Consider the following 27,849-nt stretch of genomic DNA (forward strand, 5'->3'; position numbering starts at 1 on the left):
TAGGTCTTTAACCCATTTTGACTTTATTTTTGTGTATGGTGTTAGGGAGTGTTCTAATTTCATTCTGTTAGATGTACCTGTCCAGTTTTCCCAGCACCACTTATTGATGAGACTGTCTTCTCTCCATTGTATATTCTTGCCTCCTTTATCAAAAATAAGGTGACCATATGTGTGTGGGTTTATCTCTGGGCTTTCTATCCTGTTCCATTGATCTATATTTCTGTTTTTGTGCCAGCACCATACTGTCGTGATTACTGTAACGTTGTAGTATGGTCTGAAATCAGGGAGCCTGATTCCTCCAGCTCCGTTTTTCTTTCTCAAGATTGCTTTTGCTATTCGGGGTCTTTTGTGTTTCCATACAAATTGTGAAATTTTTTGTTCTAGTTCTGTGAAAAATGGCAGTGGTAGTTTCATAGGGATTACACTGAATGTGTAGATTGCTTTGGGTAGTATAGTCATTTTCGCAATGTTGATTCTTCCAATCCAAGAACATGGTATATCTCTCCATTTATTTGTATCATCTTTAATTTTTTCTTCTCTGATTGCTGTGGCTAAAACTTCCAAAACTATGTTGAATAATAGTGGTGAGAGTGGGCAACCTTGTCTTGTTCCTGATCTTAGTGGAAATGGTTTCAGTTTTTCACCACTGAGGATGATGTTGGCTGTGGGTTTGTCATATATGGCCTTTATTATGTTGAATTAAGTTCCCTCTAAGTTTCTGGAGGGTTTTTATCATAAATGGGTGTTGAATTTTGTGGAAAGCTTTTTCTGCATCTATTGAGATGATCTTAGAGGGAATGGTTTCAGTTTTTCACCAATAAGAATGATGTTGGCTGTGGGTTTGTCATATATGGCCTTTATTATGTAGAGGTAAGTTCCCTCTATGCCTACTTTCTGGAGGGTTTTTTTTTTATCATAAGTGGGTGTTGAATTTTGTCAAAAGCTTTTTCTGCATCTCTTGAGGTGATCAGATGGTTTTCGTCCTTCAATTTGTTAATATGATTTATTACATTGATTGATTTGCATATATTGAAGAATCCTTGCACTCCTGGGATAAACCCCACTTGATCATGGTGTATGATCCTTTTAAGGTGCTGTTGGATTCTGTTTGCTAGTGTTTTGTTGAGGATTCATGCATCTATGTTCATCAGTGATATTGGCCTGTAGTTTTCTTTCTTTGTGACATCTTTATCTGGTTTTGGTATCAGGGTGATGGCAGCCTCGTAGAATGAGTTTGGGAGTGTTCCTCCCTCTGCTATATTTTGGAAGAGTCTGAGAAGGATAGATGTTAGCTCTCCCAAATTGTTTGATAGAATCCGTCTGTGAAGCCATCTGGTTCTGGGCTTTTGTTTGTTGGAAGATTTTTAATCACAGTTTCAATTTCAGTGCTTGTGATTGGTCTGTTTATATTTTCTATTTCTCCCTGTTTCCATCTCGGAAGGTAGGGCTTTTTAAGAATTTGTCCATTTCTTCTAGGTTGTCCATTTTATTGGCATATAGTTGCTTGTAGTAATCTCTCATGATCCTTTGTATTTCTGCAGTGTCAGTTGTGACTTCTCCTTTTTCATTTCTAATTCTATTGATTTGAGTCTTCTCCCTTTTTTTCTTGATGAGTCTGGCTAATGGTTTATCAATTTTGTTTATTTTCTCAAAGAACCAACTTTCAGTTTTATTGATCTTTGCTATTGTTTCCTTCATTTCTTTTTCATTTATTTCTGATCTGATCTTTATTATTAATAACTTATTCTTAATTGAATAAGAAGGTCATGCCCCCAAAATTCAATCTTATCAGAATTAAGACATAAGTTCATCAGTATTTCACTTGGGCTTCTGAAGTAATCACTCTTGTCATGTTCACTGATTATCATTTAGCGTTTTTTAAAGAAGGGGTATGCCACATGAATAGGAGCAACATCTCAATTGTGCATGGGTCTTAATACTGCAAAATTATATCACACAAAATCCTTTCACCAGATAAACTTCTTAGCACTATTAAGTACGTTCACAGAAATAGGAGATTTTTCTTCACATGGTTCTTTTCACATTTAAGCAACTACTGTGTATTCTCTTTAAATGAAAACTTACTAGATAATGCCCACAATTCCAGTTAGATCATTAGGACTTAATAAATATATATTTTTAATGGAAAAGTTAATGTTAAAGGTATTTAACATTTTATCATCCTGCATAGTTTGAACCCATTGGAATTTCTGTCAGCCTTTTAGTTGTCACTTACTGAAGAGACTCTGTGTGTAAAATGAGAGCAAAGCAGTGCACCTAAAACCATGAGGTTGGTCCTCAATCCCTCCTTAAATCCTGGACCACACAGGGAATCCCCATTCACAGAGAATTCACAAAAGACCTCTGATCACAGGAACACTTGAAAATCTGCCCAGGAGATTAGATAATGCTCAATTCTACAACTTAACTCAAAACAAATTCATTTTAGTTTCAAAAATCTTGATACTCAACCTAGCATTTCATTTTAAATAAATGTAGTAGACAATTTTGCTATTAGCCATATTATATAAACTGCAATATGACAGACCTTCTAAAAACAAAAAATTAACTTCCATACTTTTCTCATGTTTGAAGATCACAACCTACTTCAGGAACATGATTCACTGTTTTTACTTAAAGTGATTTTTTTATTAAAGAGAGAGAGAGGAAGTGCTTTTCATATATAAGGCACAATATTCTATAGAGAAACACTGCCTCAAAAATCATACAGTGATTTGCTATAATTAATCCTGTCCTCCCAAATGCTAGGTCACGGGCTTTTACGATGCTGAATTATCTTCCTCTTTTATCTAACCACCTGCTAGTCATGAGATATCAAAATACTTTATAAGAATGAGAGTCAGGAAAAAAATCTTCTCTGTCTGAAGCATTTCCTGTTCATCAACTCTTTGAACCTGAGCCAATCCTGCCACGATGGGATGTAGGAAATACATTACTAAGTAGAACTAAGCAAGGCTGCCAGTTCTGCCCTAGTTCCTCAGAAGGCTGTCAGATCCCAGGTAGTTGTAACGACAAACTTGTGCGGAGAAGCTTGGCATGCCCAGGAGTCCAAACTGTCCTGAGATCATTTATTTAAGATTACCTCTGACTACATAAAACAGTGTATTTCATATAAAGGAAAGCATGCTAGTTCAGAGAGTAAAAATATAAAGAACCGCTTAAAGATACATACTAAAATTTAAAAGTAGGCTTTGAGGCATCATATGTCAGTTCATGTCCTATGGAAAGCCAATGTCAAGACAGAATTAGAACTAAAAGAGATTACTGGGGGAAACTCCTGACAGATAAAGGGCAAGGGATTCAGAAATAGAGGAAGCCTGAGACCGTCATAAACCCATGGCACCCATGAAAAGAAGGAGAAGGATTGAATAGGAGGAGGCTCGGATGTGTACGGCTCTGAGAAAGTCTCTGCCAGCCCAGCCTCAAGCAGACCACCCACTGGAAGAGTCCCCGTTGGGCAGAACTGGCCTGACCCCAGGCCCCGCCATGCTCAGTCATTACCCTGGGAGCAGCCCACGGAGAGTGTGGCCCTGAGGGGAATGCTGTGGCAGATTGGAAGATGTGGCACCTGCAGGCTGTTGGCTAACTACCCCTACAGCAGTTCCCTCCTGAAGGGAGGTCAGAACAGCAACCTCATCAACGGCTTCAATGCAGAAACAATAAAACTAGCTAAACAGTATGAATATACTTACTACACAAGTCTTTCATGTCATTCTGCTACTTGAAAGCCTTTCAGGGTTCTCCCATTTCGACCTAATAATGTCCAAACTCCTCAGCAAAGCACATATGTTCTTTCAGGATCTGGACCCTGCTTTTTCTGGTCAACTCCATTTCCACCTCTTCTTCATAAGCATCCTACCTGTGCTCCAGCCAGGCGGATTTACTCATGCCCCACATGCCGCATGCCAGTTTTGCTTCTTTGACTCTTCACACGCTCCTTTCTTTCCTGTTGTGTCTGATTCCCCAACCCCATCTAAGCCGCAACACCTGACAAATCCATTCTGGGCTCTGGAGGCATCCAGAACCTAGAGTCAGAATTCAAGGAAAGTAGGTAAGAACTAGGTCGGGATCTGAGGATGCAGGGTGGAGACCAGAGCAAGGCTAGAACTAATCAAAATGTCTGGGAAGAGGTCTGTCATAGACTTTCGCCAGCCCCAGGTGTAGCTGGAGAAAAATCCATGCAAAATGTCCACCTGGGCAGAAAACCTGGAACACTCCCCTTCTGTGTCCCTCTGGTAAATTTCTATTCATCCTTTAAGAGCCCCACTGGGTCCTGAATCCTGTGCAACCTGATCTAATCAGAGCTCCCGCCTGCCTCTCTCCACTGGGTCACTACAGTATTGTGTACACTGGGGCACTTATACTGTACTAGGAATATGGTCTCTTTTTTAAAAATTTTATTGAAGTATAATTGATTACAATGTTGTGTTTAATTTCTGCTGTACAGCAAAGTGATTCAGTTATACATATATGTATCCTTTTTTCATATTCTTTTCCATTATGGTTTATCACAGGATATTGAGTATAGTTCCCTGTGCTATACAGTTGGACCCTGTTGTTTATCCATCCTAAATATAATAGTTTGAATCTGCTAATCCCAAACTCCTAATCCTTCCCCCGCTCTCCATCCCACGATTTTCACATCTATCTCCTTACTGCTCTGAACTTCTCAACCACATCTTATCAAGCTTTGTATGCCTGCACTTTGTAGTGGAGCATAGTAAGTACCAACACAAGTTTGATGAATGAACTGAATTTATCACAAGTGTTAGAATACCGACAGTATGTAAGTAATACATCAACACAGTTGTTATATAAAAATAAAAGGATAGAGGACAGAAAATTCAAAAGTCAGGTCTGAGATGTAGTCTTAAGTCTGCTTCAAAAGAAAATTAAGTCTCAAAGTTTGTGAGAGTCAGGCTCCCTTTTCACACGAACCTTTATATACCTTTTCTGTTTCTTAAATGCCATTTGCAGGCTGATTTACAATATAAATTATTTGTCTACTTTGGGTTTTTTCTCCTCTAGATTGGTGGCAACTTGAGGGCTATCTCTCCTACTCATTGCTGGGTTTCTTACAGCCCGAATCAGTGTTTTAAACATCGTAGGCATTTACGATATTGGCCAAATCGAGTATCTTCAGGTACATAGGTATCTTCATGTACATAGGTGTACATAGATGTAAAGAGTATCTTCATGTAAAGGTGTAACTGATGTTAAATTATTGAGATAATTATTTGAACAGAGATAATTTAGGCAACAAAGGTTTGGTTTTGAATTACCTAGATCATTATTTTAATAATCTTTGCTAATGCAGACAAAATATCTCTCTTAAGCACAGCAATCCTACTATAGTAAGATCCTGGCCCAAATGAGAAGTTATTAACCCTGATGCCAAACATGTGTCATATTTCACAATCTTGATACCTGTCACATTCCAAAGTGAATTGAATCCCTGGATAAAAGGAAACATTGGGTAAGATTTTTTTCCAATTAATTTTGCTTCTATCATTGTTATTCAGAAGGTACTTAAAATATGTTTAAGCATTTTCAGATGCAAAAAGATTTTTAAGAGCTACATACACATGTGACTAAACAATCAAGAAAAGGGAGAAAATAATATAAAATTCAGGATATTGTTTGGGGGAGAGAAGGAAGAGGATCAGAGCACACAAGTGGTTCAGATGTATTGGAAAGAGTCTAGTTTTAAGCTAGGTTGTGTTTGTTACACTGTTAATCTTTAAACTGCGCATACATTTTATATTTCTCCTTTATACATGTGGTACGTTGTATACAGTTTTCAAAATCAAATAAAAGGACAGAAATGACTTGGCTATATTATATATTAATGAAAAGGAGCCAAGGTGAAAGTTAGAAATGGAAGTTATGAAAAGACAAGGATAACTGTTGGAGGTGGATCCCAGAAGAGCAACGATTTATGGGTTCCTGAGATGGATGAATGAACCCTGGAAAAGAGGGTCATCTATTCCTTATTAGAAGTCAGGGAATGACAGAAGGATGAAAATATGAAAAGAAGCACGCATTAGCTTGAGGCAGCTGCAACTGCTGACTTTGCAAGTCAAAACCAGTCAAACATTGGCAATTTCATATGGATCTGTCCAATACATGGAGAGGCTGTGGTCCAGTGAGGTGGTAAGCATTGCAAGTCTGTCATCTGGACCAGGAAGCAGTGGGTGAGGAAACCTGGGGAGGGCAGTATGAGCTGGCATAGGAAGAGGACAAGAGGCTCCCAAGAGGACCTCTGAGCAGTGCTGAAAGCACACCCGGGGCTGGAGACCACAACTGTGTAAGGGCAGCAATGTGCAAGCTTGCGGCATTGTCTCCAGCAGCCCTGAGCAATCCAGCTGTCAGAGGTGAGTGGCTGTTCACAAGGATGTGATGCACATAATTTCTCCTTCTTGAAATGACTCTCCTACCATGACACCAAATTAACTAATGGAAAGTGAATGGTAAAAAGAAATCAAAACAAACTGCTGCAGTAGTGGATTTAAGTGAGTAAAGCAATTCTTCAAAGTTTCCATAATAAGAATGATTCGGGCTTCCCTGGTGGCACAGTGGTTGAGAATCCGCCTGCCAATGCAGGGGACATGGCTTCGAGCCCTGGTCCAGGAAGATCCCTCATGCCGCGAAGCAACTAAGCCCGTGTGCCACAACTACCAAGCCTGCGCTCTAGTGCCTGCCAGCCACAACTACTAAAGCCCACGTGCCTAGAGCCCGTGCTCCACAACAAGAGAAGCCACCGCAATGAGAGGCCCACGCACTGCAACAAAGAGTAGCCCCTGCTCGCCACAACTAGAGAAAGCCCGCGCGCAGCAATGAAGACCCAACACAGCCAATAAATATATTAATTAATTAAATTTTTTAAAAAAAAGAATGATTCACTCAAAAATCATAGAATGATTCATGCTTTTGCATTTAAAAATACAAGCTATCAAAGATTACACATTTCTCTTTCAAAATTTTGTAATATTAAACATACAATTTGGGCTTCCCTGGTGGTGCAGTGGTTGAGAGTACACCTGCTGATGCAGGGGACACGGGTTCATGCCCCGGTCCGGGAAGATCCCACATGCCGCGGAGTGGCTAGGCCCATGAGCCATGGCTGCTGAGCCTGCGCGTCCAGAGCCTGTGCTCCGCTATGGAAGAGGCCACAACAGTGAGAGGCCTGCGTACCGTGAAAAAAAAAAAAAAATACAATTTGTTTCTTCCAATAACACTGTGACCATATAAGCGATCACCAATGTAAGTTAGCCAGAAAAAATTTCCTCAAAGGTAAAAAAAGAGACAACTATGTCTGGACATCATTTATCAAGATAATAACAATAATAAAGAAGACTCCATTATTCTACATATCTAGAATTTGCTTGGTATGGGAGTGATATCTTCTTTGGTCATGCATTCTGTCTGAACAATGGGAAAGGAAATCTGTGATCTGCTGTCATCAAAAATTAATTATTGTGAATGTTCTGTTACATTTATCAACAGAATTCAAAGTAGTAATTAGTGATCACTAATGCAGTCACATGTCAGATACCTCTCAGCATGGGAGGACCATTAGTGTGGGGAATACAAGACAGAATGTTCCATCCATGTGCTTTTCCTAAATGTTTTTACCTGGTGCAGCTGCACCTAGAGGTAGAAGGAGAGAAGCAAGGCTGCCAGTGACAGAAATAATATGAAATTAAGCCACTGCAGATTTGGAGTATGAAGGTTGCACTGACTTGTATTTATTTCTTTATACTTTTCTAAATTATCTGATTTGTTTTTTAAGAGAAAAGTTGAGTATTATTTTCACAAAACCAACAACAACAGTCTCAAAAACCAACTCCCTCATTTCCTCTTGGGAAATTTGATTTTTTTATAACTTTTATCTCACCAATTTGGAATATTCTTAGTTCAAAAAAAAGCTGGTCAAAGCCCAAAATGTCTGAGGATTTTCTCAAAATTCCAATAAAGAAATAAGCAGAATACAAAATACAATACAATAAACCAAATACAAAAATACATAAATAATACAATAGCCAAGACATGGAAACAACCTAAATGTCCATTGACAGACGAATGGATAAAGAAGATGTGGTACATATATACACTGGAATACTACTCAGCCATAAAAAAGAATGAAATAATGCCATTTGCAGCAACATGGATGGACCTAGAGATTATCATACTAAGTGAAGTAAGTTAGAAAGAGAAAGACAAATACCATATGATATCACTTATATGTGGAATCTAAAATGTGACACAAATGAACTTATCTACAAAACAGAAACAGACTCACAGACCTATAGAACAGATTTGTGGTTGCCAAGGGGGGTGGGGGAGGGAGGCAGTGGGAGTTTGGGATTAGTAGATGCAAACTACTCTATATAGAATGGATAAACAAACAAGGTCCTACTGTATAGCACAAGGAACTATATTCAATATCCTGTGATAAACCATAATGGAAAAGAATATGAAAAAGAATGTATATATGTGTATAACTGAATCACTTTGCTGTACACCTGAAACTAACACAACATTGTAAATCAACTATATTTCAATAAAGTAAATTTTAGAAAATACATAGATAAAAAGTTGGTGCAAAAGATTTTCCTTAAATTTTTTAAATCTTTTCATATTATCACCTGCCAGTATCTGCAGAACACCCACTATGTGTAAGAAATTGCTGGCCCCATGTCCATAAATGTCAGAAACACTAATAAATATAAAGTCTGAGAGTGGAGAATGTTTTTTAAAACTTTTGCTGATATTTTTAAGGCCCCTAAAAATGTAAACCGTATAGATTTGGCACACAAGTTCATAATTAAAGTATGTCTGATACTTTTGTTTGAAAATGATTTCAACACCAAATGTCCCTTATTAGCATTTTCATACTTAGTCCAGGGAGGAAGATGAAGACGTTAAAGTGTTAAGTTTTAGCCACCAAGGGCACCATCACAAAATTGATATCCCTGCCCTTTTTAGAACTGCCGTCAAGAAAGACCACACCATTATGGTCTCTATATTTTAACTACCATTATATGTAGCATTTGCTTTAAATTCAATCAGGGGATTTCCCTGGCGGTCCAGTGGTTAAGACTCCGTGCTTCCAATGCAGGGGGCGCAAGTTCGGTCCCTGGTCGGAGAACTAAGATTCCACATCCTGTATGGAGTGGCCAAAGTAAATGAATAAATAAAATAAAATAAAATCATGGGCTCTAAGGTAAAGGGCACTAAGCTGCAAGTCAGAAGATCAGTGTTTTTTAAAAAAAATTCAATCAGACTTTGATCCAGCTAGTAACCTTCTTGAATACATAACACAATCCAGTCAAGGAAATGAGTGGCAAGCCTCTTCTAACATCACTACCAGCGAAACCTTCCCCAGCTGACCAGTGAATTTAAAAGCAATTGCTATGAACAGATATATAGTTTATTAACCTTTTATTTAAAAAAAAATCACTTCCTAATACCAGGTTACATAAGAGCTTTGTAAAAATTACTTAATTAAGCATTTAAGATTCTCAGCCAGAACCTGAAATATTTTCTGAGCTACTTTCACTCAAATTAGTTGTTTATGTAATCATTCCCTCTGAAGAAACAATTTGTGAGATCTGTTTTTCCTGAGTATGCCTTCACAAATGTGCTATTAATGCTTCAGATAGTATAATGGAACAGACCGACCAGGGCAGGAGATTGGAACTGCTCCAAAATTACAGATTGATTTTGACATGTTTCAGCTGGCTGGCATTTCAACTAAGGGTTCCAACCACTTGGGAGAAGGGAAAACTACTGAAATGACCCTTTTTCCAGGCAACTCAGTCTAGCTGCAAGAATTATAGCCAATCCATCCAGTATGGCTATGCAGCAGGATTGTTTTGGTGGGGAAAGGGATGAGGGTTTTTTTTCATCCTATATGCAGAAACAACAATGAAGGTATTCAATATACCTAATAAAATGTACTGAGTGCTCACTACTTTCAAAGCATTGAGATATAGTGAAAATAATGCAAGACAAAGAGAGCAGACCAGTATTCTGGCGTAGGTTCTAGCATGGGCCAGCTGGGTGGCCATCGGTAAGTCATTTAAGTGTTCTCAGCCTCAATGAAGGCAACAGATCTCGTGGCAATAGATCACATGAACTTTCAAATCCTGACCCACTTACAAGCTTAGGATTCTGTGATTCACTGCTCACTAAAGGGTCTTGAGACTTTTGTGAGAAGGCAAGTAAGTCACACCCACTACCCTCTATTTACCCAGTACTGTAACTTTCATTCCAAAGACAGAACTTCTAACATCCCATACCTACTGCAAGCTCCAGAATGTAAATTCAGCCTTCACTCCATTGCTCTGTATGTACCATTTGACATCTTAACAAATGCATAAAAAATGCCAAAAAATAAATCAGCAAGGGCGCTGTCAGCCAGACATGAAGCAAAGAGGCTAATCCGTGCCCAAAAATGTCCTCCCACGTGTAAAGAAACTGGTAATTGGAAGTAAGAGGAATTCCCCACCTCCAAGAGCAGACTGTGCAGAGGCGGGGCGCCCCTGCCAATACCCAAACCTTTGCCAGAAGCAGAAGCAACGTGGCGAGAGAAGAAAGCTCTTCCACCCCTGCTACTCTGAGTATTTACAGGGATGCATTCCAGCTCCTGGCAGGAACCTGCTGGCAGAAGTAAGTATTCCTTTCTGCAGGAACGGAAGGGAACTTCAGTGTGACAGTTGTGAAACAGCAAAATCAGATCAAGCCTTGATAAAAGGTCTTTCTTGTGCATCAGTTCTGCATTTCCCTTGAAGCGGTCCCAGGCTTACAGATTCTCGGCTGGGTTTAGAGGAAGGGTGTTGGCGTTTTCCACACAGAGCAGTCGAGACCCAAATCTCCTGGGGTTGGTATAGGTTTTTCAGAAATGGATGAATATTGACGTCAAACTCTAACAGCTGACTCACAAATACAGTTTACTGAATCCCTTAAATACAACCAGGGATGAGATTCACTGCTATTTCACCTCGGTGACAAAGCAATGTACAAATAACGGGCGTGAAAATTTGTTCATTACTCTAATTGAAGGGCAACATGTGCTGTTCCATATGTCAAACCAAAAAGAGGAAGAGAAATCCTTCCTGAGAAGATGCGATGACATTTCAAACGATAAAACATGACTAGAGATTTTTCAAATGTAATTTATAAAAGGCACATATTTGAACAGCAAAGAAATGTGTTCCTTTGCCCAACCAGAAAACAACATGGTTCCTTCGATGGAATCATGGGTTAAAATAATTAGTGATGTCATTAAATGATATTTTGGTCATCTCCTTAATGTTGAGAAAGCTGTACACCATGTTTCCCCGCTTTGTATGTCAGGCCTGAAAAATGATCTTCCTGAAAAAGGACTCTTGAGACTACTGCTTTTAGCAGTGAACTAGTCTAAAAACGCTTAGGTAGAAAATGACAAAACACTGGTACCTTTTGTGGCTCGGGCCATGTGATCCCAAGGCAGTGTGGCCCGCTGAACACCATCTTTGATCAGGCTCTTTATACACAGCTGTTACTGGCACTGGAGGCTTGAAACTGCTGTAAAACATCTGCCCACTGCACATGTGCCTTTGACGTTTGAGCTGGTCATTTCTGGCCCCCAGGCAATGACTCCATTTGTTGCAAAGTTACTTCATCTCTGTTGCCATAACACTAGGTGTGTACCTTTTTAAATAGCACTCTATTATAAGCACTGATTCACTTTTCCTTCTGGTGTTTCTCCCTCGTGCTCAGCGACAGTAAAAGAAGGCAGCATGCCTTAACACCCAGACCCTTTGGAATTCCTCCATTATCTATTACAGATGAGCTTTCTCAGTTAAGACTTCTAACTTGATCTCAGCTTTAAGATTCTGTATCTACTGACCACTGGATTCTATCCAATAGAGATACCTACATGGTTTCTTCGTTCCTACTTTTGCTGGTTAATTCTGTCAATTTATTCTGATTCAATTTTGTTCCTGCAGTTTTGTAAGTCTACGCTGCCTGACTCAATCTTATGGAATCCTAGCTTTACTCAACTATAAATCGTAGTTATTTATAGTTGTCACCTTATTATGTGCCAGGAAATGAGCTACTCACTAGAGAAACCAAAATGAATGAGAAGTCAAAATGAATGCAATGTCAAAAATTGACAATTTAGGGAATTCCCTGGCGGTCCAGTGGTTAGGACTCCGTGCTTTCACTGCTGAGGGCTCAGGTTCCATCCCTGGTCGGGGAACTGAGATCCCACAAGCTGTGTGGCAAGGCCAAAAAAAAAAAAAAAAAAAAATTCACCATTTAGTGGGAAACGCAATCAAGAAACATAAGTCATCATAGTAAGTGCCAGAAGATACCTATGCAGAGTGTTACTATGGTAAGAGCACAGACACCTAGTGGAGAAATTATTTTCGCAAAGGCTGGTCAAGTACTGCTTCTAAGATGAAGAGACAATGGAACTTTGACTTAAAGATGAATAGATGTTAGCTTAACAAAGAAAAGAGAAGAAACAAGAAGGAGGGAACAGTTGGCATAGGAATGGAAGCATGAGTGAACCTGGCATGTTAGGGTCTGATTGCTAAAGCATGCTGGGATATTACTCATGGTGAGCCTAAAAGGTAAGCAGGTCACCAAGGGCCATCCACGTCATGCTTGAGAGGCTGACCTTCATTATAAAGGAAACGGGAAACACTAAGGAGTATCCCCACCCAGGAAGCAAGACAACGAACACATAGGCTGAAGGTGAAACTAGAGGCAGAAAGGCTGGTTTTAAGGACTGCTGTAACAATCTAAGCAAGAAAGGACCAAAGCCTTCACTGCAGCCATTGCACTTAAAATGGGTAAGAATGGGCCTCACTGAACTGAAATGACAGGTATGATTAACAAAAGGGATTTGTAGGGATTTGCTGGGTGGGACCAGGGAAATGGTGAGCGAAGGAGTAAGAGATGGTTCTCAGGTACCTGGTGAAGGCATGTTTTTGGACAATAACAACATCTACCATTTATTAAGCAGGCCAGGCAATATTTTCTAAGTGATTTACATGCATTACTTAATTTGATCTTCACAATAACCCTGGAAGATCGGTATCCGTTTGACAGAGGACAATGAGGCAACAAGAGCAGAAATAATATGCCCAAGGTCACTGAGTTATCAAAGAACAAAGGAAGATTCTGACTCCAGAGCCCTGCACCAGTCCCTAGGATAAAGAATCCTGAAGGAAGTTCAAAAGGGGCAAGGAAGTAAGATCATGATTTCAACTGGATACAAGCTGGGTTTTTGTTTCCAGAGTTTGTGAAATATATAAGAGAAGATCTCTAGTAGGGCTAGGAAACATGATTCTGGAATTAATAGGGAGGTTCTAAGCTAAAGATACATGTTTAGGAATCTTCAGGGTACAGGTGGTATTTGGAGCCTGGGTGCAGAAAGTGTTATAAAGTTTAAAAAAAGAGGTGGAGAGAAAGGGGTGCCTTTCATCTCTGCCTGGACCTTGTAGCCTAAAGTCTCAAGTATCCAATGCCACTTTGAGTGAACACACTGCATAATTCTGTCAACTATCAGGGCATGGGGGAAAGGAAGATTGAGAAGAAGGTGGTAGCACTAATGGTTTCAGAAAAGAGACTTGAGATTATGGCGGGTCCTTGCCCTTTTGGTCCAGAAGAAAACAAAAAATTCATATAATGAACCAACACAGTTACTATAACTGATTAGTTCTTTAAGTGTCTTTTCCTTTTCTTTCCATATTCAGTGCACCTCTGCCCTGTGTGGGAGCTGAGGCTCAGAGAAAGACACAGTGCAGCCTCCTAGGGGTTGGCAGTCTGGTTGGGAGAAGGCACAGGCAAGCTGATTATTACATACAAACCCAGGGATGCTGCATGACTGCTGTATACAGCGATTCTTAACTGCTGGCAACTTTGTCCCCAGAGGACGAGAGGCAATGTCAGGAGATATTTTTTACTGTTCAACTTGGTCTGCTCTTAACGCTGAAGTTACTGGCAGATGTGACTAAACATCCTAAAATGCACAGAACGACCTTTCCACAACAAAGGATTATCTGGTCCAAACAATCAATAGTGGGAAGGTTGAGAAATCCTACTCTAATGAGGGAGAGCAAAACCCAGGGCAGAGGAACCAAACACTCAAGGCTGCCTTGGAGGATCAGAGCAACCTCCACATTGGAGTGGATTCCAGCAGAAGGAATCTGCCAGGAAATGAGTGGATATCTGATCTTCGTGGACCCGTGTTCCTTGCTGAGCAGTATTTGTTTTCACAGTCCCGATCCATTATCAGCATTTATTAAGCACCTACTATATGCAATGCAATCCCCCCATGATATGGAGGAGAAATATACATAAGAAAGGCAGGGTTCACACTCTTAAGGGTATAAAGAATGCTAACTTAGCAAGCTTTTTCACATACTTTATCATTTAAACCTCAGAGTAATCCAGGGAAGCAGCTATAGTACTAGCCGCACTTTGTCAGTTCATTAATGGCTCACTGAGATTAAATGACATACTTCAGACCACACAGAAAGCGGCAGTGCTGCTCCAAACGCTGATGTCACCCTCTGCTCCTGCCTTGTGCATGATCGCACCCTGCAGAATGCAGCTCACACTCACCCGACATGACAAAAGGCACCGTCATTTCACCACAATGGGACTCGGTCAAATGTGCTCTTCAGCTACAGTGAAGAACTTCAGAATGCTTCTCGGTTACAACTAGATGACTGGGGGGCTGGGGATAGGGATAGATTAGGAGTTCAGGATTAGCAGATACACACTACTACATATAAAATAGACAACCAACAAGGACCTACTGTATGGCACAGGGAACCATACTCAATATCTTATAATAACCTATAATGGAAAAGAATCGGAAAAAGAATAAATATATATATGTATAACTGAAACACTTTGCTGTATACACCTGAAACTATCACAGCATTATAAATTACCTATACTTCAATGAAAATAAAGTAAAAGAAAAGAAAAGAAAAAGAACAAAAATAACTAGATGACTGAGAGGTATGATAAGATCTCGTTTCTCCAGAATCCAAACTGACATAAAATAGATAAAATTGTATGATTTATAATCCTGTCTATCAGGGCTAAAATGTTATAATCAAAGAAAAATTAAATTATATAGTCAAAAATAGTTTGAAGGCTGTCGGGCATTTACTTTTTCATACTGTTTTTTGGAAACTGATAAAGCATTCAGAGTAATTTTTAGTTAACCAGAACATCCAAGAAATCAAAACACTTCTGGCCGTTCTCGAGGTGTGCTTAATGTACTTGTAAGTACAATAACTTTTATTAGTAACTCAATTGTCAATATGAGCAATTTTTACCTGGTTAAACCTTCCTAAGGAAGCACATTAACAAAGAACTGGGTGGAGAATTTATAGCTTTATTGTGACAAAGTGGGCCCATGTAATGAGCCCACAGAAGTTTGAACATATGTCCTTTACTTAGCACAACTAACCTGGAAATTTTACTGAGAAAGTTTGAAACTTCTGAGAAAATCTGAAATTCAGTGAATCATCAGAATCTATTGATGGTGTTAAAATCTGGCTGTGATCTCCTATATCTAAAAGTAATGGTTTCTCAAAATTCTGGAGCTGTATCACTGCTTTCCTCCTATCATATTCAAAACTTTTTGGTGGAGGGTTCCGGGATCCACATTAACCTTATATATTACTCTCAAGTATATAATGTTTACTTTCAATTTTTTATAAGATGATGATACAGTTGTGGGTTGAGAGAGGCAACATAATGTCAAAGGAGCAAGAGCTCCAGTGACAGACCCCTTACTCGATGAGCAACCAAGGACAAGTTCCTTCACTTTTCTAGAATATTCTTAGATGCACAATTGTTACCTCGCATGGTGCAGTGAGAATCAAGTGAGAAGGCGTGGACAAAGTACCTAGCAAGGTACGCAGAGTACATACTAACAAATGTTAGGCATTTTCCTTCACAGAAAGATGAAATTCAAGTTCTAAAGTAATATTTACCTTTCCATTTGGAAAGGCTACCTTTCACAGGGGTCATGTACAGTGGAGCTGGCTTGGTGAATCAAAGTTCCTGCTCCTAGCTTTCCTTAATCCTTTTCTGCAGGCTCACACCTCCCTCTTCTCCTAATGGTACAAGCACTGATATATCTACTCTGTTCATCATTATTCCCAGTATGTGCCTTCACTGCCTTTTTCAAAGTCTACACCTGGCATTCTGGACAGTGCACTACAGTAGAACATGCCCTGAGCTGAGAATCAGGAGACCCCTCAGGCCCTTCCCAATCTGCTTCCTGCTTCCACTAATATTCCACTAATATCTTGCAGTATGACTGGATCCCAATTCTAAATCTTTGTTCTCTCATATGTAAAATCAGAGGACTATATTAGAAGGTCTTCTATAGTTTACCCAAATCCAACAATCTAGAGTTATAACCTAAAATTATATCCTAAGGTTCTAATTTGTTGAGAGGCCATGAAGATATCATTGGCTTATCTAATTATCTAAGCATAATGAAGCTAGAATATAGAAGTATTTTCATATTATGTTTATTTTATATTTATATGCAATTTACCTTTATTAGATTAATGATGAGCAGTTGCTTTTTTAATAAGTTTTCTTATCTTCTCCTTAAACGTAGTGATCAGTGTTAACATTACCACCATTCAGTGAGTGCCATGAGTTATACGATTTTGTAAGCACACATACCTGCAGAGGTTGATGTAATTCACATAAACTGCAATAAATTTGCTTTCTATAAGGATACTGAAATGCTTCTTTTTTTCAGTCTTAGTGATTTTAGTGTTTATAATTGATTGATGCACGTATTTTTTAAGTACTGGAATTATTTTTAAAAATCAAATATGTACTTAACGTACATAAAAATTAATAGGCATTGTTTCTAGTGACAAGATTGAGAAAGCATGGTTACCTAATTATGCCACTCACTAAATCAATCACCTTATCAGAAGTAGAAAAAATAGGGCTATATGAGTTTAGCTTAGGGAGTGAAAACACACATAATCAAGAATGCACATGTAACATCAACAGACACTGAACTTATCTAAGCAATGAATTGTCATACTCTGAAAATAGGTCCCATTTTCCCTAAGGACAGTTATAATACCTCTCCTGATCATTCATTCTGTAGGTTATCAACTTAGGAAGTGTCTATATAGCTAATTTCCTAATGTTGTAATTTAAGCACATTTCCTTTCGAATTGTTTTTTCCCTAAAGAGGGAGGTATCTGATTCTTACATTTGAAAGCTATTAACATAAACTTTCTCTTTTCCAGAATAATCCTAGTTCCTTACACATTTTGCAACATCTTAAGCAGGACTTATTGCTCACCTAAACATCAACTCCCTCACGGCCTCTTCATTTGGAGATTACTGAAGTGGACATGATGATCTCCACTAGTGTACAGTATAAGGATGTTACTGACATTTAAAATTTCACTCTCCTCTTTCCTGGGTGGAACTTGCCTTTCTCCCTTCCACTCCCATATACTCATTATGAAAATGTCCACCTGTGAAAGGAAAATTATCCTCAGAAGTGGAAACTAACTGTAAATTTTCAATTCTCTGAGACACTGGAATACCTACCCTTCACATCTTTGCATTCTTTCTTACTTTTACAAAGGCAAACAGAATTTTTGAAACTTCCAAAGAGAAAACAATTGGACAGGACTCTGAGTCACTCTAATCAGAAAATTTAAACCTAATAAATATACAAAACAATGAATATATCAGAAACTCTCTAAAACAAAAAAGTTTAAAACTAAATATTTCCAAATCCAGTAGCCAAAGAGCCTCACCTATGACTGTTCCAGGGAAACACAGTTAAGGGTATGGAAACTGTACCATGATTTTGGTCTAGAGTTCCCTCTACAGATTTGAGTCCCCTTGGCTCAACCATTTGTAAACAAACTTGAAAAGTCATGTGGCTGAGTCCACATGACCACACTCAAAAGACCACACCCAACGACCTATCCTTTTAAAACCCTACCCAAACAAAACAGCCTTTCTGCTACAAAGGAATTATGGGAATTTTCCCAAAGGCCTTTAATGTTGTTAAGTGATTGATATTTTTATGATAAATACAATAGGGCTGGGGGACAGTTACCGACAGGTAACCCCTCCTTCTTTCTTTTCGTGCATTTCAGAGTCTTGCACCACAAACTTCACATAAGGAAGACATACTATCACAAGATGATAGAGCTAGAATGGATCATAAAGGTCAGATCCTCTTAGAACTGATAATTAAAGGGCCTTCTCCTACCCACTCACTTTAATAGCATCAGAGGATTATTGATGAATGAGCCATGTTGTGAGACTGCCTTCAACACAGCTGAAAGGTTTCCGATTTCGAAATAGGTTCGCAGTGAGGGAGTGCCTGGGAGTCCTGCAGGGAAATCTATAAAAGGATCTGGCTTTCAACTGCTGCTGCTGAAGAAAAAGGAATACTGACTTTTGAGCACAAGTTTTAACATAACAAAGCAAAATTTGCAAAGCAAATTTACTATAAAATGTTCCAAGGTCATACCTGCTGAGATTACATTTTTACTAGTTTCTTTTTTCTTTCTTTCTTCTTCTTTTTGTTTTTTTTTTTTTTTGGCTGTGGGGAGGTGGGAGAAAAAGTGTTTCAATGCCAATGGCCTAGAGTAGCTTTTAAAGACCTATGGTTTCTTTTCTGCCCTAAAAGGGTGAAATACTTTTCCATATTTTTTTTTTTCCCAACGATTATACAGTTGCTGTATAAACCCAGATACATACACATGAGTGAAATAAAGAATACAGGAAAATTCTAGGTAATGTAAATGTAAGAGCCCTTTGCTCGCAAATATATTAACAATTTTCCTTAGAATATCAATATGATTTCAGAAAAACAGGAGTTTCTTTCTCAACTGAAGGATAATATTCTCAACTGCTCATTTTGCATTTCAAAGCACGACCAAAGGGCAAAAGGTCGCTCCGAAAAACTCATCTGAAAATTCTTCTTATGCTTTATCTATAATAATGTGAGATTACATAGCGTTATGAGTTAGTTGAGGCTCAGACTCTTAGAAAAGGTTTTCAAAAAGGAAAATGACAGGCAAGATCAGTGATTGCAAGGTTATAGACCTCCTTTCATTCCAAGCAGAACATAATGCAGTTTTACAATCACAGAAGTGCAGAGAAATTAATTTTTCTTTTCGACAATGAGCTTCTAATTAAGGGCATTTTCTTTGGGGGATTTGGGTGGAGAGCAAAGACCTGGAGCAATCCTGCTAAAGGGCCTCCTCAACAAAATGATCTGCAAACTTTTTTACGGTGAGTGTTTCACCAGAGTAGCGGCCTATCTTTATTGTGCATTAAAAGTATTTACTGGAGAAGCTTTGATTTGGCAAAATAAGACAACTGCTTTATATAATCAGGTTAACAAAAGAAATGGCCTGCCAAATCCCTGACAATAAACTGTTAGGAATTTAAAGGAACTTTGTTAGAGCCCTGAAAGAATAAACAGATCATAAAAATAATCATAAAAAGCCACCCTCCAGGCGAAAACGTCCTCCAGGGCCCTGACTCATCCCACACTGTCGCTCACTCACCTCCAGGCACAGAGTCCCAGTAAGGAGCCCTGGTCCCCATCAGACCTTGCAGTAGCTTCAGGCTATAAGAAATTAAAAGTTTTATCATGTGGTCTCCATAACTGATAATTCCTCCAAAATGCATGCATGGAGCAAAATGTTAACAAAGAAAATCCCCTTTCTAGATAAAGACTTTTTTCTGACTTTCTTCCATATTTATATCCAAAAGATTGTATTAAACCTGACAGTCTTCCTGTGTTTCTCTCTACCACTGGATGAGATGCTAATAAAGATAATCCTTTTACGAAAAGATAATAAATGTACTCCAAGTGTTAACTGTTGTAATAGTAGAAGAAAAGCAAAAATAATCCCAAAGTGTCTGACACCAGTGAAGCTTCTAAGAGGAAAAAAATTCCTTCAGAAAACTTTCAGAGATAGTTATCTGCCCCTTGACAAGTTAACAAGTGTGATCCAATCTTCACTTTAAATGTTAAGCTTCATTAAAAAAATTCCAAAATATCCAATGATACATCTGAAAAACATGCTTTTCTTTCCCAAGATTGCAAAGAAATTGCAAAGGAAAGTTTTAAATATCACAAGAATCAATATTTCCTTTTTAATTAATTAAAAACTATAATTTAAAAACATTGGTAGCAAACCACATTGCAGCCTTTAGAAAGGTATGTTTATCAAAACTTCAGTACCATGACAAATGTTTATAATAAACTAAAAAAAATTCATAAAGAATAAATTTACTTTCTATAAAGTACCGATAAAAACAACTTACAGTGTTGAGAAAGTACTTAAGAAATGATTTCTTCTTTTTTCATATTATTTGAATATGTCATTGCTGTAAAATTCTTTGGGTCCATTGGCCCTCAAAGTTTTAATATTTGTCAGAACTATTCAGAAAATTTTTAAAAGAGAATGATAATCCTCTGTACTCATAATGAAGACAGTATTCACCACTTTCTGATATTCATTTTTATCTCTATGCCAACCAAATGTGATTTACTAAAACATTAAAAATTGAAACTGAAGACACTTATTGGGTTTTGAGCCTGACAGCTCATACTTTATTGATCAGTATTTTCAGAGAGACTGGGATGTAATATCTAGATACACAGCTGAGTTATGAACTATGTTTGGGAAGCCGATTATTTGTCACTGCCAGGCATTCAAGTGTTCAACTTTCAGTTTTATTAAGATACCTTCATGGATGTTTCAAAACATCAAAATGAAAAAGGCCAAGAAAAGGACTGGATTATCTACTGTCATTGAACACTCCCCCTCTGGCTATGTTCTGGAATGACAGGATGCCCAGACTTGCTGCCTCATACTGTTTCTACTTCGTGCCTCACACTGTGCCAGACCCTTTACTTACATGACCTTTTATAACCCAACCATGCTTCCAAGAAAGTCATGCTGTCCCACGCTAGGGAGAGTGAACTAAGGCTCAGAGAGGTTAAGTAACTTGACCAAGATCACATAGCTTTTAGGGTGTAAAGCTTGAATTCTCCAGTGATTTTCAAATTATCCCTGGCAATGGGACTCTTTTTTTCAAACAAAATCTCACTTAAATCATAAATAGCCCAGATAATCAAAAGTTGACTCTATATTTAAAAAACATCTTTGAAGGGGAGCCACTTCAGCTAGACAGCCAGGTGATAGGGATTCTGGAATGAATGGAAGAGAAAATGCAGGTAAGAGATGGGATCCCACTCAGAGATGGTCCAGCAGGTCCGGGAACCAGCCTTTCAAAAGTTAACCTTTGGGCTTCCCTGGTGGCACAGTGGTTCAGAATCCGCCTGCCGATGCAGGGGTCACGGGTTCGTGCCCTGGTCCGGGAAGATCCCACATGCCACGGAGCGGCTGGGCCCGTGAGCCATGGCCGCTGAGCCTCCGCGTCCGGAGCCTGCCCTCCGCAACAGGAGAGGCCACAACAGTGAGAGGCCCGCATACCGAAAAAAAAAAAGTTAACCTTTAATTAGCAATTCCTCAAATCTCATCGGCTAAAGTATAGAACTAAAGGATAAGAACCGTATAAACCTTTCGGGTGCCTACACTTAAATTTTAAAATGGCACTCTGCCTCTTTCCACAGACTGCTTTTTATATGTGCACCTCGACAGAAAAAAAAAAAAAAAAGGCTTTCTCCCACTCTGCAGGAATAATATCATGCTGTAGTGTGTGTCTGACATAGCACAAGGCAGCTTAGGGACTGTCACTCAATGTACTGCAGTTGTACAGAAAGATGGCTGACATTCTAAAAGAACTGCACTTGCAGAAAAGTTACTGGAGTCCCCAGCACAGTATCCAGGGCTGACAGTTGTTTCTCATTCATCTTCTGCACCAGACATAGTTATCCACAGGGAAGTCAACTTCCATGACTAGTTATAAAAAGCCCTCTCTGAACCGGAAAACGGCCCCACTTCTCTCCTCAAAGGTTATCTTCAGAAATGGTTCACGCAGAGGCACAGATGTGGAAAAAAAAAATTGTTTTTTGGTTGGGAGCAAGCAAGAAGACGGATCATCAAATATAGGCAGCAGTATCTGGCACTACTTCTTAGGACACATTGCTGTGAAGGTCTTATGTAACTGATGGACACTTATGCCAGGACGGATAAAACCAGTGGTAAGCTCACCTTCTAAGCATTCAAATAACAAAAGAAAGGTGCCAGAGGAGGTCTGGAGGATTCTCATTGACACAGGGGAACCTGGGCAGCAAGGTGCAAACTCCGAAAGGACTCAAAGTCCAGGAGAGTTTTTTATTATATACTTTTCAATCATAACTTAAGGAAGTACTATGGACATAATAGCACTATTAAGTGTTTTGATAACTTCATACTATAAATAAGGTTATTCCTGAATCTGAAATAATCTTTTAATATGAAGAAAAATATTAAAAAATGAAAAGACTACATTAGAATATTAGAGAAAATGTAAATGTAGTTAATCCCCTCTAATGTGACAATGCGCACACAAGGATGATTTTTATTTTTGCACATTAGTTTCATGTACTACTGGTGACTTTCCACTGTGTCTTTTCCTGTAGGAAAATACAAGAACAAGGATGTGATGCTCCCTCAGGGTCCACTGTCACACACAGAATGGGCTAAGCTAAGCTCCCAAGTGAGGAGGCTAAAGGCAACCTCAAATAACAGGTGTCTTTTCTCTTCAATTTTAACGAGCTAAAATGCAATTGTAATAAGAGCCAGGGTAATCCTCTGAGTCTTCTGCTAGCTATCCAAGCAACTCTCTTTTAAATTATATACTTTCCTTATAGTGTCCTGGAAAAGAAAAGAGCTTTAAAATGCCTGTCACATAGATAACATATGACCTAGTAATGCTTTAAAATAAAGTTATAAAATAAACAAGTCCTGGGGAATGTAATGTACAACATGGTGACTATAGTTAATAATACTGTATCGTATATTTGAAAGTAGCTGAGAGTAGATCTCAAAAATTCTCATCACAAGAAAAAAAATTTGTAACTATGCGTTAATTTGATGGATGTTAATTTAAGTAGACTTATTGTGGTAAGCATTTCACAATACATACATATATTAAATCATTATGTTGTATACCTGAAACTAATATATTATACATCAATTATGTCTCAATTTTTAAAAAGTATATATGGGGACTTCCCTGGTGGTCCAGTGCTAAAGAATCCACCTTACAATGCAGAGGATGTGGATTTGATCCCTGGTCAGGGAACTAAGATCCCATATGCTGTGGGGCAACTAAGCCTGTGTGCCACAACTACTGAGATCACGCACCTCAACTAGAGAGCCTGCCTGCTGCAAACTACAGAGCCCACGCGCTCTGGAACCCGCACGCCACAACTACAAAGCCCACGCGCCCTGGAGCCTGCGTGCCACAACTAGAGAAGAGAAAAACCCGTGCACCACAACTAGAGAGAAGCCCGCACGCCACAACTAGAGAGAAACCTGCGTGCCGTGGCGAAAGATCCTGCATGCCACAATGAAGATCCCGCATGCTGCAACTAAGACCCGATGCAGCCAAAAATAAATAAAATAAATAAATCTTTAAAACATAACTAAATAAAATTTAAAAAATAAATAAAAAATTTTAAAAAATTTAAATAAAAAGTGTATATGCAAATGCTTTAAAAAGTTCAAAGACCTACCAAATTGGAAGGCAGCAGTGGAATTGATAGTAGAAGTAGATGAGTCACCAGCATGATAATGAAAATGGCCTTCAGATATGCTATTCTATCATGATTTTTTTGTGAAGGTATGATTCGTTCATTTATTCTGTTCTAATTTAGCATCAACAACTATGACATGGAATTCAAAAAAAGATTTTCAGCAATTTCTAATCCCATTTCACCCAAAAGTTTATAGGTTAAACTTCAACACCGTTGCACATGTAAGTTTAATTGGAGAAAGAAATTGAACCTAAATCTTCAGAAAGGGCTCAGTAAGGAGCAGGCAAACAAAGCTTTCTTGCTAATACGTACCTTTCATGAATGACATCACACCCTTGGCTTTTCTCCTACTTCCAGGGCTGCTACTTCTCTGTATGTTTCTCTAACCACCCTTAAATGTGGAAATCCCAAAGCATGCTCCTAAGTCACCTTCTTTGTTTGGTCTCTATTCTCTCCATGACTTTATTACCACCTACAAGCTCTCAAATTTATGTCTCCATTCTAAATTTATCATCTGAGCTCCACACGCATCTGTCCAAAAGCCTACTTGCCCTTTCCCCTGGGATATCTCACCTGCAACTCAAATGCAACATGTCCAAAACTGAACTCATGAACGGAACTTAGGAAAGTCTTCCTCACCTATATGAATACTACCACCATCCATGTTAAAGTCTTGGAGGATCTTGGACCATATTTTCCCACATGCTCTCAGTTACCAATGTCTGCTGGTTCTGCCTTCAAAACCTGTCTTTACTCTGTCCACTTCTCTCCAACATCACTGCCACCACCCGATCTAAGGCCCTGTTATCTCTTCCTTTATGCATTCTTGCTTCTTCCAACTCCTTCACCAGGAAACTCCTAGAATGATACCTAAATGCAAATCAGTTCATGTCATTCCTATTTTTTTCAAAGCCTGCTCTTTGGATCAAGTATCAAACCCTTACCATTTCCCTCAGGGCGCTGCATAATGGCTGGCCCAGCTTACAGCTTTTCCTTCCACCGTCTCTCCCCTGCTCACTTTGACCAATAACAGGGCCTGCTTTCTGTCCTTCAAAAACAACCCAACTCCTTCCTTCCTCAACCTCCCTGCTTGGGTTTTCCTTTCTGGAAAGCATCTTCTCCAGACAAGCTCCTCTCGTCTCTGGTCCCATCTTACAAGACATTTCTCAGGGGAGCCTTCATTGACCCTCTGACTCACGACCCTCTCTCCTAACAACCTGTGTGTCTTCATGCCACAAATCACACTTATTTTTTTTAATATAAATTTTATTTATTTATTTATTTATTTTTGGCTGTGTTGGGTCTTCGTTGCTGCACGCGGGCTTTCTCTAGTTGAGGCGAGCGGGGGCTACTCTTCGTTGCGGTGCGCGGGCTTCTAATTGCAGTGGCTTCTTTTGTTGTGGAGCATGGGCTTAAGGCACACAGGCTTCAGTAGTTGTGGCTTGCAGGCTCAGTAGTTGTGGCTCGCAGGCCCTACAGCACAGGCTCAGTAGTTGTGGCACACATGCTTAGTTGCTCTGCGGCATGCGGGATCTTCCCATACCAGGGCTTGTACCCATGTCCCCTGCATTGGCAGGCAGATTCTTAACCACTGCGCCACCAGGGAAGTCCCACACTTATTATTTATGATGTAATTTTTTGCCCCCATTACTAGAGCATAAGTTCCCTGTCCACCCTGTGAACACAGCTCACTGTTCCCCCTGCACCACACGCAGTCAGTAACCAGAACACAGCAGTTGCTCCATGAGCATCTCTTGACCAAATGAATGCTGACATTTAAGGAGGTTTTCTGGGCATGCTCCAAGTCATTAACCCTGACAGTCCTGGTTCTTATTAGGTAGCTAATCTCAGGCCAAATATCACAGTGTTTCTCTTCCTTAACCCATGTATGTCACCCCATTCTTCAAGAGCCAAGATCAGGAGGAGAAAGGCCTGGATTTTAATCCTCTATCTGCACCTAATACTTGGTAAGTGAACTTTAGCAAAAGCGGACTGCTTCTCCAGACTTCAGATTTCTTACTGTTGTATGAAAAAGTCTCCTCATGGCTCTCACACTCTGAATCGGTGAATGCACAGTTTCCAATCCACAGCAAAATTTTGCTCACACCCAAAGTAAAACATCTCCTTTGGAATTCTCTGGGTTATTCTTGCTTCAAAGTCTTTATCAGTGTCACTTTCATTTGATCACATCACTGCTGAGAATCCTGAACTGGAGTTCAGGCCCATCAGGTAGGGCCTACAGCTGATGAGGCAGAATACCTAGGCCTCCACTCGCTGCATATTCCCTTCTGAGACTAGTTAATGACCATGAGGACTGGGCCCAGCAAAGCCCCCACTGTAGGTTAGGACCCTGGCAGATGCCTCTTATGCTACTCAGAGTAAAGCTGAAAGTTCCCTCGTGGCCCCAAGGCCCTCTATAAGCCCCTGCTCTGTTTTAATCACACTGGCCTCTTTGCTATTCAAACATTCCAAGCCAACTCCCACCTCTCCTGATGCCTCCTCTGGCCTTTGCACTTCCTGCTCTCTGCCTGGCACTCTCCTCTCCCCCAGACCTTCTAATGAGTCCTTCCCTCGCTTTCATTCAGGTCTCTGCTCAAACATCAGACCTGATCACAGGGGCTTTCCGTGACTAAGCTACACTACACCCATCCCAGAGCTCTCTGTCCCGGAGCTGTGCTTCATTCTTCATATTACTTGTCACAAGAAAGTATACACGTATTGTCTCTCTCCTGAGGAACTTCCTTTTGTTTCCTGTTATATATCCAGTGCCTAAATTAGTAGGTACTCAGAAAATATTTACTGAATGAGTGAATGAATAAAGCAATGAATAAGTGATGCTCTATTAGCAACCGAGAAGATAGCAGATCTAAAGCTGCAGGAGTATATGAAGGTCTGGAGGAGTGGTGCCCATGAGGACGTGGAGGGGGAGCGTAGGTCCCTATACCCCAAAGCTGGTGAGCCAAGGGGGCAGGGCTCATGGGGTTGTGTGTTGGGGGAGGCAGGGGCATGTTGCCAGTCCCTGGGTCTCCTGCCAAATGAACACTGAGTCACTGGCAGCTGGGGAATCCCCAGGATAATATCAGTAGAAATGAGAATTGGGACGCAGGTGGCCTTGTTGCCGAAAGATGGATGGGACGTGCTGCCTTTTTTTATCTTTGTCTTCTTTTTGTAATCTGTCTTTTAAAAAGAAACCTAACCAAATTCCACATTGAAGGCTTCTGTGAAATAATGCACAGTTTCACTCACTACCATCTCCTTTCCCCAAGCTTAGACTCAGGGAGACCCAAAGATCATCTTTCAAAACTCTCACCCTTGCTCTAAGTACGTACCAGATTGCTCTCTGGACTGTGAGTTCCTCGAGAGAAGCCTGTTAACTTCCAGAACTGACCACAGTGGATGGCACTTGGCCCACTCTCCATAAATGTCTGATGACTCAATAAGAATATTTTGAACTCGGTCTCCCGGAAGACAATGAGCTTAACAAACATCACTAATTATATGCTATTATCATCTATATTCCACTACGCCGGTGTTGGCAGAAGAGCTCTGAATAGAGGTTGGTTCAACGATTGGGAGACTCATAAAATAAATAAGGAATTTCCACATGTGTTAAATACAGTGTGATAAAACCAACTGTTGCTAATGAAACCTTTATCTAACGTGGACTTTCCAGAGACTTCCACCTATACTGCATATAAAGAAGATAATTATAGCTGTGTATTAGATTTTTATTTTCAATATTTCAATTTTTAATTTTGACTATAATTGAAAATTATTATTAATATTCAGAGTACAGTTAACGTTTTATCTAAATTTTTTTCTAAGAAATGATTTGGTCTTTTCATAAAAATACTTTGTCTTAAATATGATTTTATATCATAGGGTGATATTTTACTGACAGTATAGAAGATTCAATATAATTAATTCAGCAAACATTCACTGAATGTGTACAATACACAAGTCACTACGCTAGGCACAGTTAAAAAAATATAAGCTTTACTTAAAAACTTCACAGTGGACTGATTAAGCTGTTTATATTTTATGGACAGAACTATACTTATATTAATATAGAA

The 27,849-nt window shown here is 39.4% G+C and overlaps 1 protein-coding gene across 4 annotated transcripts in view; it reads right to left on the reverse strand.

Annotated features, from left to right (window-relative positions):
• TMEM200A (transmembrane protein 200A) overlaps positions 1-27,849 on the reverse strand; it is a 69,256-nt gene that overhangs the window by 30,800 nt on the left and 10,607 nt on the right. Inside the window, exons 2-4 of one of the 4 annotated variants that reach the window (XM_055087510.1) lie at positions 19,626-19,687; positions 18,581-18,652; positions 14,647-14,761 (exon numbers count right to left, since the gene is read on the reverse strand). The exons of 1 other annotated variant lie outside the window; for it this stretch is intronic. The gene's annotated coding sequence lies outside the window, so the exon portion shown is untranslated. Of the gene's footprint in view, positions 1-14,646; positions 14,762-18,580; positions 18,653-19,625; positions 19,688-27,849 lie in introns of those variants that run through there. 2 more of the 4 variants (XM_028494449.1, XM_028494448.1) reach the window with 2 other exon arrangements.

The sequence above is a fragment of the Physeter macrocephalus genome, chromosome 10 (genome assembly GCF_002837175.3).
Source record: "Physeter macrocephalus isolate SW-GA chromosome 10, ASM283717v5, whole genome shotgun sequence".
NCBI classification, from domain to species: Eukaryota; Metazoa; Chordata; class Mammalia; order Artiodactyla; family Physeteridae; genus Physeter; species Physeter macrocephalus.